The sequence below is a fragment of the Vombatus ursinus genome, unplaced genomic scaffold (genome assembly GCF_900497805.2).
Source record: "Vombatus ursinus unplaced genomic scaffold, bare-nosed wombat genome assembly UNPS02014791.1, whole genome shotgun sequence".
In the NCBI taxonomy this organism is placed as follows: domain Eukaryota; kingdom Metazoa; phylum Chordata; class Mammalia; order Diprotodontia; family Vombatidae; genus Vombatus; species Vombatus ursinus.
In genome coordinates this window covers 12,294,902-12,308,896 of record NW_020954569.1, presented here as the reverse complement: position 1 = coordinate 12,308,896, position 13,995 = coordinate 12,294,902, and the positions used below count along the sequence as shown (strand labels likewise).

The window sequence follows — 13,995 nt, the reverse complement described above, 5'->3', positions numbered from 1 at the left end:
AGAGCCCAAGTTATAGACACACACAGTTACAAAATTATCTGTAGAAAGTGCAAAATCCTTCTTATAAAAATAAACTTCATTTGCAGCATCTGTCTGCCAAATTTTTACTTAATTCATCCTTAGAGAATGATAAAGGACAAGTCCTGGGGAATGAGCTGTTAAAATCACTAATTATTGCTTCCTTATGTGCCTTTCTTTAATCAGAGAATATCTGCAATGATACTCCCCTTGCTGCTGATACCACTTGATGCATCAAGGAGAGGAAAATATTCTGTTCTCTCCTGCAGTGGAAGAAGAGGAGATGAACTTACCTCTATAGAAATGAGCCAGTGCAACTTCAGAATTTCAGGTCAAAGAATCAGGCTGAACATACCCAGCAATGGAAACAAATGATGCATGTCCAGAATGCAAACAGGATGGCACGCCTAGTCTATTGATTTACAGTTTGTTTGTTTTTTTTTTGTTTGTTTGTTTTTACATTTGCTGAAAATCACAAACAAATACTCACAATGTCTTGGAAAACTACTTGGCTTTTCCTTCTAGTTGAAGATTATTTGAAATACTATTCATAGTCATTAAGAAAATTCTTTTACACTGAACCTTCTTTGATTTAAAAAAATCCCTCATTTGTGACAATCTATAGAAACCATTAAAATGGGAGTCAGAAATACCTACCAACCAAGCACTTTGCTCCCCATATTGTAGTTGTGACCCAGACATATTCAAGTAGTGCAATGCAAACTTTGGTTTCTAGAGACTCAGGCACAATCTTTGTTCAGGATATCCCAAATAGCTGAATGCCAGTCCATGAAGAGTATACCTAGAAATTTAATTATTTTGAAAAAGATCTCAAGTAACTTCATTCTGAAAATAAAAATGTTAGAGACACATGGCTTCATAAAATTATACACAGAAAAATAATACTGGCCACATTTTTTCCTGTCACCACAATCTTCCAGTGTCAAACTCCAAGAAAACACAGCCAGCAAAGATCCCCTCTCCTGGAGTATGAAAGTTTCTCTTTCACCAGAACCCAAAACCCCCAGGTCCATATGAAAGATGTTCATAACACATAAGAATGTATTTAGTTGAAGATAACACTTGTATCATTGACATTCACGTACCTTCCCATTTGCAAGAGAAGTATATTCTATGATTCTGAATTCACTGGTATGTCAGAAGTTTATGACGCTGCTTGGGGGGTGGGTAATCTCTTAAAAGTCTCTACCTGTCTTCTAAATTCTATACATCATAGTGATTTAAACTGTATATGTTTGGATATTTTTATCTGTTGTACTAAAAGTGATCTGTAAAGATGCTGGTTCGACCATAATCATAGTTCTCATGCTGAGGGAAAATCTATTCTGAGATTTCTTTTGTGTGTTCTGATGATAAGGATTTCAGATGGCTCCAGCTACTATGGACAGAAGATGCTTCTTGGCCTCTTGATTTGTCTCATATTTGGTCTTATTATACAAGAAAACCCCTAATATAGCTGTCATCATGCCCAGAGCATTAGTTCTGGTAATGGGGTTGCATAGTATAATGAAGGGATAGTGTGATAATCATGATGCTTGTTGTACTATTTGCAACAGAATAGCTCAATGCACTGATCAAATTAAAAATATTAAAAGCAATAACATTCTGCACAAAGTTACAAAATCCGCTATTAACAGCATTAAAGTCCAGGGACACTAAGAAATTGAATTCAGGTCATTCTCTACCAGGAAAGAAGAAAGGTCAACCAAAACCATTTTGGGGTCATAAAAAAGACAGCATGACATCCAAGTATGTTCAGCAACTGAAGATGATGGTCTTTGAATCTCTCAGCAACTTTTTGGAAAATATGTTCTGAAGGGAAAAGTAGAGTACTGATGAGTCCCCACATATCAAAGGATAACTTAGTGAGTGTGGCCAACAAGTCACTAGTGATGATGGAGATCAAGGACAAATATACTTTGGTGCTCTCTTTCTCCTTCATGTTGATCCAGGACAGCAGCACCATCCAGCTTAGTATGGTTGCCTTCACCATGTACATGTAGGATAGGGCCATCTTGCAGATGCTGAAATGAGCTTACACAGAGGCGAGTATTTGCTAAAGGGGAGCAGGATCACAAAGCATGAATAGAAGCAGGGTGGCAGCAGGTCAACACCTGTGGCCACAAGCTGGAACATGGCTGGAGTTGGGCCCCAAGCCATGAGCAGAAGGGATCATTTATGATTAATTTTAATGAAATTTAGAAATCAAATTAATTTCTCAGGAGTTACCCCAAATCAGTTCAGCACTACAATAATTATGTCTTCTATTTTAGTGGGAAACAATATTAAGTAGAAGTATGACCATGTGATTAGTCATCAAAAGTGTAACACTATATATTGGACTTTAGAATAAGGCATTTGGAAGTGATGCACTACTAATGTTGGGCCTGGGGCAAATAAAATATGTGACTTTCAGTCTGTCATCATCCTACACTGCAACATTTTTATGAAGATGAAAACTGGCTCAATATGACTGTGAATATCAAATATGATTTTGTAGGTATATAAGTAACAAAAAGGTAGCTTAGGAGGTTGAGGAGGAAGGGCATAAGAAAATCATTCATCTTCTCTCGATAAAAGTGGAGAGTGTTACAGTCTAATAGTATTAATCCAAAATCACAGAATTTCAGGTAGGAAGAGACCTAAATGGTTGGCTATCTAGTCCTACCTATATTGTAATAAAATTCATCTCCACAACAACCCAGAAAAGAAGTCATCCAACCTTTGTTTTAACATTATTCATAAAGTTAAACCCACTAACTCTGGAGCCAGCCTATTCCACTTTTGAATAGCTCTATTTGGTAAGAAGTTATCAAATAGATATGTATGTCAGACACAGGCAAATTTGTTTTGTGTGTCAACTACTAGAGTTTACATTCTCTAGATAATGTCTTAAATTTCAACATAACAGATAATTTTAAAGGTTGTCACATGAAAGAGGATTTAGAGTTGTTCTGCTTGACCATAAAATGAAAACAACTAGGCACAATAGGATATAGAGCAATATATTTAGATTTTTAAAGTATATATTCCTAACAATTAGAGCATTTAAAAGCATAGAGGTCTGCTGTGTAAAGTTAAAGGAAAATATTTTATTAGAGATCCCCAAGCAGAGTATGAGTGACATGTTGTCAAATATATCATAATTTTTTGGGTGAAGCAATTAGGGTTAAGTGACTTGCATAGAGTCACAAAACTAGTAAGTGTTATGTGTCTGAGGCTGGATTTGAACTCATATTCTCCTGACTCTAGGGCCAGTGCTCTTATAAATTCTTATTAAAGTACAGTTTAGACTTAATAGCCTTTAGATCCTTTCCAAATCTAAAATTCTGGGACTCCATGAAAGTCCAAATGTATTGATTTGATAGGGAATGTAAGAGATTGATCAGGCAGCATTCTTGATTAATTTAATGAACTTAAATGGAGGTGAGCTTTTGTTTGGAACTTTGTGTCTTTCTGTGGATGGAATAGGCATTGATATAATAGGCTATGGTCAGGACTGCATATTGAAATAGGAAGGAGTAAGTCCCATGCCATAAAGAGAATTTTTAAAGGAGTAAATCTCTAGACTATGACTCAGTATGGGAATGCCTCTGGATAGTCCTTTGCAATGTAACTAAAGCATAAATAGTTTTAGATTCAATTATGTTAAAAGACTTTGCACTTGTGGGTTATGAAACACCTGGCAAACCTACAGAAATATAGAAGCACAGAGGGCAAAAAGATGATTAGAAGGATCCCTCTGACTTTTTGAGATCTACCTATTTGGGAGAGGAGACAAAGGGGACCTTGAGGTATTATGATCACCAGCACTATCAAAACATATCTTTTATCTATGATGAACATCTATATCATTATAAGATACATAAGCCTACTTTATGAACCTTAGTTGAATCATCAGCCATACCATTACCTGGGTTTATGATAGGAGAAGGTGAGAAGCATTTATATAGCATCTACCAGGTGCCAGGCACTATACTAAATACTTTTGATCCTAAAACAAAGGCTCATTGGCCCTTGTAGACCCATACATACCCTACTGAAGAGTAGTAATTGAGTGTTAGTAATTTTGGTAGAATCTATTGGCTTGGACTGATGTGGATTTGAATTATCTGTCTAATATGGCTGTGTCTCATTGCCACTCCTTTATATGACAGACATATAAAAAGCAGTTTTTGTTATGGATTTAGTTTTCTTTTGTCCTCCCTCTGCCCTCTCCATTTTTCCCTTTTCAGATAAAAGTCAAGGTAATTGAGGGAACTGACCTGTTATACTTTATCTTAATTCCAAAGATGACAACAAGAGGTAGTGGTGGAAAAACAAGGTTAGTGGAACACCAAGAACTCTAGGTACTTGTACCCAGACCTAGAGAGGCAGGGTTAGAGGCTTGTGCCAGTTATAGATCTTTTCAAGCATTTGGTCCCAGGATTGGGGAAATATGAAATCAAATAGTGGGAGGTCCTAAACCCTTGCCTACTAGAAAAGAGGGAAGTTTCCAGATCCAGCACTGTTTCTTTAGTAAACACAGGATTGACATTTTGGAAATCCAGTCTTCTAGTGGGAGAAAGGTGAGCTCCTGTTCAGTCAATCCTTTAAGAGAAGAAAGAGTATACAAATAGGGAGTAGGAGTTCTTAATCTGGAGCATATAAAGTTGTGTTTGTTAAAAAAAAAAGACAGATAACTGCATTTTAATATAATTGATTTCCTTTGAATACTATTGTATCCTAGCCTATCATACCATGTCATGTCACATTATATTGTTATTTATATTATATTGTATTCAATCTAATTCTGTGAAGAGATCCATTGTTGTTGTTGCTGTTCAATCATTTTTCAATAGTGCCTGACTCTCCCTGAATTTGGGGTTTTCTTGGCTGTGTGTTGCCATTTCTTTCTCCAGCTCATTTCACAGATGAGGAAATGAGGCAAATGGTGTTAAATGACTAGCCAAGTGTCACATAGCTATTAACTGTATGAAGGCAGTTTGGAACTAAGGAATATGAGCATTCCTGACTCCAGGCCTGGCACTTTATCCACTGCATCATCTGGCTGCCCTGAAGAAATCCATAGGCATCACAATACCCACAGAGAAGTCCATCACATACACACATGTACACACACATAGGTGAAGAGCTCATGAACTAAGGAAGAGCCAGGGAATTTTAACCATGACGTAGACAAACAACTGAACTCTGTCCCCTGAAATTACCATGGTTTGTCTATACAAGACTTTAGAAACTGCAAAACACTTCAAAAATATTGTCTCAACTTATTATTACATAAGCCTAAATATTTATCTTTCCTATTTTACAGATGAGGAATCTGAAGACAAAATTTAAGTGACTTTCCAGGATTACACAGCTAAAAACAGAATTCATCCAGATTTAAACTCAGATCTTCCTGAATCTACCACTCTATTCACTGTGATCCTTAACTAACAACAACAAAAGGAAATCTTTACTTCATAGAAAAGGAAAATGGAATTTAGAGATAGTGAGGTAGCTGGTGGCTCAATATACAGAGTACTAAACCTGAAGTCCAAAAAGCCCGAGATCAAATCCAGCCTTAGACATTTTCTAATTGTGTGACCTTGGATAAGTCATTTATTTTTTTCCTCAATTTCCTAAAATGTAAATTGGGTATTAAAATAGAACTTTCTCTGAGAGTATTGTGAGGATTAAATGAGATAGTATTCATAATGTACACAGTGCCTGGCACATAAAAGGCACTATGTACATATTTATCCCCTTATCTTCCCTCAATCTGAAGTGATTTTAAAAATAGTACTGGTTTCACAATATCAAATGAGCTTTCCAAATGCCCTTGGCAATCAGTCCTTCAAAGCCTGGTATATAAGATGGTTGAACAAAGTAGTGCCAATAGAGATTTTCCTTGTTCATTCCTTCCCACCCCACACAAAGTCATGAAAAATTACAGGACTAATACGCACAGAGATAATTTCAAGGATATGTCCAGCTTAAAATCAAGTAAGTCTGTCAAAATGGGTCATATCAATTTATATATATATGTATATATATATAGATATATAGATAGATAATATAGTGTTAAATTAGGATAACCTCAATACATAGATTTATGTATATAAGTATGACTATATAACATAGTATTGAAAAGATTAAATCAAACTTTATTTAAATAAAATCCAAATGCTAGATTCTAAACTTAGTGGCTCAAATTCACATATTGACAGAGAGATTACTGAAATAGAAAAAGACTAAGAAACACCCAGTATTCAGTTTATAATTGATGATGGAGTTTGTCACAGGAAAGGAGCCTTACTAGAAAGTCATTGGATAATAGTCAATGGAACTACAAGCAGAAGCTATAGTGTTGTCTAACAAATCCCCTTAATAAAAGGATTTGTTCTGTGAAGTTTGGATTCAGTCAAAGGGCCATACTTGAGGACATAGAGGGCCACATGCAACCTCAAGGCCTAAGGTTCCCCACCTCTACCTAAATGAATGCTTCATTTGCTGTGAATGAGAATTTAGGTTGTCAAAGCATATGGTAGCTGAGCCTAAGTTTTGGTACTTATTACCACTGGAAACGTTTAAAGTATGACTTTGGCAACAGATTTTATCTTCTTTCCAAGTAAAGCGTAGTAAAGCACTATAAGGCTGATCACCAACCACCTTGTGATTTAGAGATGAAATATCTGGCCATGGCAACACATTGAACAAAGAAAAATACAAACTGGAATCCCCTTCTGCCTCTGGAGAGAAAATGGCAGAGTAGTAGAAAATGAAACTGATGATGTGAGGAGGATGTAATGCATATAAATATTAGTTCTCAAATACTAGATCCTTCTCCAGCAATTTCAGTGATCTCTGTAGAAACTGAAGTATCACACTAATCTGCACTTGTTTGCTAAAAACAAAACCTGAAAACAAGGAAATTAGAACTAAAAATAATCTCAAAGTTCTCTTTGGACAGGAAAATAAAGGTATTGGCAACACTGATTTTTTTCTTTCTTGAAAGACAATGAGGGTTAAGTGACTTGCCCAGGATCACACAGGACAACTCTGATTTTATTGTGCAATGAATGGCAACAAGAATTATCATCTTCAAACATTTGGTCATCTACAGTAGCGTCATGTTATGAATTTTCAAAATGATTACATGAAGATAATTGTGGCTTATGCATAAATCAATCTCTATTGCAGGGGAAGAAGAATCTAAGAAGAACTAGATAAGACCCACATAATAAGATCTACAAATAATTTGATACTTTTTGGTTATGAAATGAAGAATAGAGTAGAAAGAAATATAATATATATACATTTATCATATTACATTATATCATATTGTATCACATTATATTATATTGTGATATCTTTTGTATACATGTATCCAAACACATATACACACATACATATGCTCAGCTAATTGGCACAGTGGATAGAATGCAAGGCCTGGAGTCTAGAAGATTCCTCTTCCTGACTTCTAATCTGGCCTCAGACACTTGCTGGCTGTGTGACCCTGGATAAATCACTTCACCCTGTATGCCTTGATTACCTCATCTATAAAGTGAGCTGGAGAAGGAAATGGCAGACCACTCCAAATATTTTTGCAAAGAAAATCCTGAATTGGGTCACAAAGAATTGGATGCAAATAAAAACAGATGAACAACAAAAAAATATTAGAGAAAAGATGATAATTTCAGTGGACTTATTTTTTATCCCAAATTGAATGCATATATATGCATACACTCTCATATAGAAAGATATGGATATCTATATCTACATCAATATGTGCTATATGATGCAATGGATGAAGCCCTAAGATTAGAGACAGAAAGATCTGAGTTCAAAACTGGTCTTATAAAATTATTAGTTGTGAGCTCATGAATGAGTCTGTAATTTCTATTGTCCTCATTTTTCTCAACTATGAAATGTGGGAAATAATAAGCACCTACCTCCCAGGTTTGTTGCGAGGATGGATCAAATGAGATGATAATTGTAAAGTGCTTATTTTACTGCCTGGCACATTATGGGCACTATATAAATTATTTCTATCTATCTATCTATCTATCTATCTATCTATCTATCTATCTATCTATCTATCTATTTATCTATCTATCTATCTATCTATCTATCTATCTATGTATTTATCATTATTATTACTATACTACACTCTACTATCATATACTATATTGTGGTACTCTAGCACACTATACTACTATCATTATTACTAAATTGAACTACTATGTTAGCACCACCACAACAACAGTTACTACTACTATTACTACTGCTTCTGCCATGCTTCCTCTATAGTACTACCACTACTATAACTACTGCTGCTTCTATACTGCTAATACTTTAGTATCACTGCTACTGCTATACTACTACTAATACTATTGCAACTACATCTAACATATGGCTAAACTATTCTCACTTTTATTCTTCCTCCTAATACAATATTAATACTATATTACTAAAAATACGTATGTATATGTGTATATAAAGATATATACATATACATAAATACATACATACATATGCAAGTACTTATTCATGTGTGTATTTATATTTGGTTGGCTCCTTTGCCCCTTTTCCAGTCATCCTCCACTTAGCTGTCAAAGTAATCTCCCCAAAATTCAGGTCTCACCTTGTCACCCCCTTCTTCAAAAATTCTAATATTGTTGCATGAGATTTAGTCCCATTTTTAAAACTCTTCACTCTATAAGCCCTTTAATTATTTTTTTGTCTAATGATGATGAAATATCATGTTTCTTTTATTCTAAACTTATTACTTTATCAGGTAGATTAAGCTCACTATCAAGAAATAAAAATAAAAACAGCAAAACTCCCTGTTGATGTTTATCATTAAAGATCACAACAAAATTTAGATTTTTTCAAAGATTAAACTTGACTAAAGTTATATTTTGGCTGAATTCCATGTTGTTCCATTATGCACAGAGCTTAAAAGTGAGGATCAAATCCACATTTAGCAATTCTGTCAGCAAGAGAATAGAGAAAAAAAATGAAGAAATGTAAAAATGCAATAGCAATAAATACTAAAAGCAACAATATTACTCCGATAATAAATAAGAACCCTCTTGTGTTTTATGACCTCTCTCTTAAATGCAACTATTTAGCTTAAATGAAATTGCTAGCTTGTTGCCTATAAGGCTATGAATTAATAGCTTCATATATTCCACTGAAATGTATGTGAATTATCTCTTTTATAAGCAATAAATAAAGTACTATATAAGAAACATTTATTTCTTTGTTAATAAATACTTTTAAGTGATAGCATTGATGGGGAATAGAACTTAATATTAAGTGTTTTTATTATAACTTAAGGTTGAGATGAAGTCCAGCACTTCCAGTATGAGACAATACACTTGTAATGGAGTCATAGTGAGGAAAAAAACACAAATCTATATTAAAATTAATTTGAATATTTTTATTATTTTGTGAAAAGTTTATTTAATTGCATGTTTTCTTTGCCTGAGCACTTAGCAACGGCCAGTGAATTGTATTAGCAATGACCCTATTTGGGGGTCATGGGGAAAAAAAGAAAAAGAGAAAGAAAAATATTACAAGCAAGCTAAAGCAGTATTTACCCTCTTTTAATCATATTTTGGCAAATAATGAAATTCATTAATTGAAAAACTACAATATGTAAATATTAAATATTTCTGAAAGTCTAGTAATAAGGAAATTATTTAAGTAGAAAGCTAGTTTTAATGTGAGTCAGCAGGGCCTCAGGGACAAAATATGCATGTATAATAATAATAATTCATATTTATATGGTGCTTGAAGATTTACAAAGCACTTTCCTCAAAATAATACTATGAGAGTGTGGGTAGCAAAACAAAGCAAACAAAGAAACACAAACTCTAAGACCTTCAAGGTCACACTGGCAGTATACTTTACCCATATTCTTTTCTGGTGAGGAAGAGCCAAAATCGGTGTCTCATTACCAGTGAAATTAGTTTGTTCCTCAAAGATGATTTTTGGGAAATATGAGTATGTATAGCGTATTATGATAAGCAATACCAATGTTTAGTATAAAATGGGAATATTATGCTTTGAATTAGGATGTCTCAAGACCATTATCAGCTGCTTTCAGATTTCATACTTGAGCTGAATTAGATATTGCTAATTACTTCCTCTATTACTATCCAAATCTTAATATCATACTTATTCTTTCTGCTTCCCAAGGCATTTGTAAAAAAAGTGCTTAGCTGTTCTAGGTGTTAAAATTGTTGCCCTAAGTTTCAGACTAGGCAATTGATGATTATAGACTCACTGATAACAATTTGGGTCACAAAGGAAATAATGAATTAAGTAATCAATGAATAGATATTTATTAAACTTTAATGATACACCAGACATCTTGCTAAGCTCTGGTGATACAAGACAAAAATAATATAATACCTATCCTCAAGAAGAATAAATTCTAATGGAGGAGACAGTATGCATGAATAGAAGTATATACAGAACAAATACAAAAATATGTTCTGGGAGGCAGGGAGGAATTCATTCATAGTGGGGCCTTGAAATAATCCTTTAAGGAAATCAAAAATTTCATGAAGCAGTATTTAGTAGTTTTCCAAGCAGGGGGTGAGGGTGGGATAACCTTTGGAAGATAGCTCAAAGACACAGAGATGAGAAGGATGTATTTTTTTTTTGTGAAGAAACTAGTAAGCCCCTATATCCAGATTGTAGATTACATGAAAAGAAGTGCTATACATGAAGGCAGTAAAGTTAAACAGGAACCAAATTGAGAACACATTGAAATGTCAGAAGAATTTATTTTAAATTCCACAGCTGGTGAAGAGTCACTAGAGTTTATTGAGTGTGGTGGTAATGTGATCAGACCTGAGTTTCAGAAAACTTGGTTTGGGAAGGTTTTTTTTTTTGGAGGATGTCAAAGTGGTGGGGAAAGCTTTGATGCAGAGATGGATTAAGAGACTACTAATAATAGCTAGCATTTATATAGTACTTTTAAAGTTTTCAAGGTAATTTACAAATATGATCTCATTTTATCCCCACAACAGCCCTGGTAGTTAGACTTTTCTTCCCCTTATTTTTTTGAAGGATCTTGCTCTGTTCAGTCCCATGCCTTAGAATACTAACTTACAAAGAAGAAGCCTCTGTATAATAAACAAAGCCCCACTTTTGGATTGACCCAGACACAATCAGGGCTAAACCACTCACTATTTACAGTCTGTCATTCTAACCCTCTGTATTTCAGACCTCATAATGTACAAGTAAGGTAGAAGTATCAGACAGTCTTCAATGTCCTTTACCTTTATATTAGAAACTTATAATTTTCTTACCCTATTTTATTTATTCACAAATGTAGTAGTACGAAACAGAAGAGTGGGCCACACATGTGAAGAAATGTTCACATGTGGCAAGGAGTCATGTCATTGTGTGTGACGTTAAGGATGGCACAATAGACATCCTTAGCCTCTTTTCCTCCTGTTCTTTTCCAAAAGAGGCTTTCATTCTTGCCAGGAGGGGAAGAAAGAGGTAGGAGCTAGTGGCCACCACTATGTTTTTCTCAGAGAGAGAGTGCTGAACTAAAAGTACATCTACCTTCTTCCTTAAATAATGTTCATCTAATGGGAAAAGCGCAGTCAAAATGCTAGAAAAGAGAAGTAACTCAACTCAATTTTCCCAAATTCGCCTCCAAACAACTATTAAAAATTCCTCAAAATGAATTCTAGAGCAGTGGAAACCACAAAAGGATGTGGTAAAATAATTTTCCATCCCAAGATAACTTAGAAGGTCAGGTCTGTCTCGTGGGGTAGTAGAAGAGAGCATTTCAGTACACACAGCATCTGGGCAAGCCAGCAGGTATACTATGAGACCCAGGATAGTCCAGTAGTGAGCCCCACAGCCTTGATCCATGGCCCTGGAATAACCTTGCAGTGAGGCTCCATGGTCCCCTGCACAGAAAAGTGGCAAGGCTCTATGGCCCCCAATAGAGCCAAGCAGTGAGGTCCCATGGCCCCCAATACATCCCAAGAGCTGGGCCCAGGGCCCTGTACAAGACATTTGGGACAATGACACCTTCAACATTAGAACAGAGGCCAATTTTAACATAAAAGTCATGAAATTGACTAGAGAAGTGAGCAAAAATTTAAAAAAAAAAAGGAACCTGAGCACAGCAAGCTACTGTGGTGATGAGGAAGATCAAAATAAAAACTCAGAGGACAGCAATTTCAAAATGCCTTCATGCAAAGTTGCAAAGAAAAGTGTGAATTGGCCTCAAGCCCAAAAAGAATTCCTAAAAGATTTCAAAAAGTATTTTAAAAAACCAAATAAGAGAGGTGGAGCCAAGATGGCAGAAGACTGGCTGTGAGCCAGTCCCAGTCATGCTCACAACCAAGGAATCATACTGGATACCTTGCTTTCTCTCACTGTCTCCTTCTCTCCTATTCCCAAAGGTTTTTCAGTTTCACCTTTGCAGTATCTCTCCATTCTGGAGGCAGAATCAAGATTGCAGAGTAAGAACAGGGACTCACCTGAGCTCTCATCCAAAACCCTTCAAATACCCTTAAAAATAACTCTAAATAAATTCTAGAACAGCAGAGGCCACAAAAGGATGGAGTGAAAGAAATTTCCAGCCCAAGACAACTTGGAAGGTTGGTAGGAAAAGTCTGTGGCCCCATAGTGAGAGAGGAGTACAGTCCAGGGTAGGCTGTGCACAATGTATCACCCAGCAAACTGGGAGCAGGCTTCAGGGGACTGAATCACCAACAGCAGTGGCAGTTTCCAGACCTCTCAGCCAGCAGAAGCCAAATACAACTTGGAAGTTTGGCAGGAAAGGTCTGTTGCACAAGGGTGAGAGAGGAGCATAGTCCAGCACAGTCCAGACCAGTGTAGACCAGGCCCAGCAAACCAAGAGCAGGCCTGGGAATGACTGACTCAGCAGGGACAACAACAGCTACAACAGCTACTTCTGGAGCTCTCAGCACACAGACAATAGGAGGGTAGAATAATTGGTCAGAAGGATATTACATGGGTCTTTTTTCCCAGAACTGAGGCAAGACTTTGTTGCTTTGCCCATAACTGGATCCAGGTCAAAGTCTTAGGTGGCACTCCCAAGGTGAGGAGGAACACTAACATAGCAGAGATTGTGGCCACAATGGAATGGTACCAGAGCAGAAAAGAGTGCTTGGGGGCACTGACAGAGCAGAGCTTAGACTAGGAGAATAGTAATACCTCTTCTTAGATTGTACCACCTTGGAAGAACTTAAAACTTACAGTTTTACATAAACTACAAGCATTTGTGAGTATCTCTGAAAAAGCTGTACAAAACCCCTGAAGCTCGGGACAATGCATCCTCCACTCTGGAAGCAGAGCCTTAATTTAACAAACAGTTAAAAGTCAAGAATAGGCTGGGGAAATGAGCAAACAACAGAAAAAAACTGACTATTGAAAGTTATTATGGTGACAAAGAAGATCAGAATGAACACTTAGAAGAAGATAATGGAGTTAAAATTCTTACATTCAAAGCCTCCAAGAAAAATATGAATTGCTTTCAGACCATGGAAGAGCTCAAAAAGGATTTTGAAAATCAAGTTAGAGAGGAAGAGAAAAACTTGAGAAGAGAAATGAGAGTGATGCAAGAAAATCATGAAAAATGAGTCAGTAGTTTGGTAAAGGAGACACAACAAATACTGAAGAAAATGACACGTTTGAGAAGATTCTGGGAAGATGGCAGAGTAGATCAGAAAATTCCAAGCTCTCAAGACTTTCCCCCACAAAAGAGAAAAAATAGCACCTTAGAGCAAACAAAGTAGAGCTAAAAATAAATAAGAATAGGGGCACAAAAGGGGTCTTTCTGGGACAATTCCAGATTAGAAGAAAAATCCCAGGTCAAGGTTTTAGTCCCTGTGAAGAATACACACCCCTGTGAAGAGTACACACCTCCAGGCTAGGGGCCAAGTTAACAACAAGCAGCAAACCACC

At 36.0% G+C, this 13,995-nt stretch overlaps 1 pseudogene; it reads right to left on the bottom strand.

Annotated features, from left to right (window-relative positions):
- Nucleotides 1-1,242: 1,242 nt before the first annotated feature.
- On the bottom strand, nucleotides 1,243-2,199 carry LOC114048102 (annotated as a pseudogene).
- Between the last annotated feature and the right edge of the window lie 11,796 nt (nucleotides 2,200-13,995).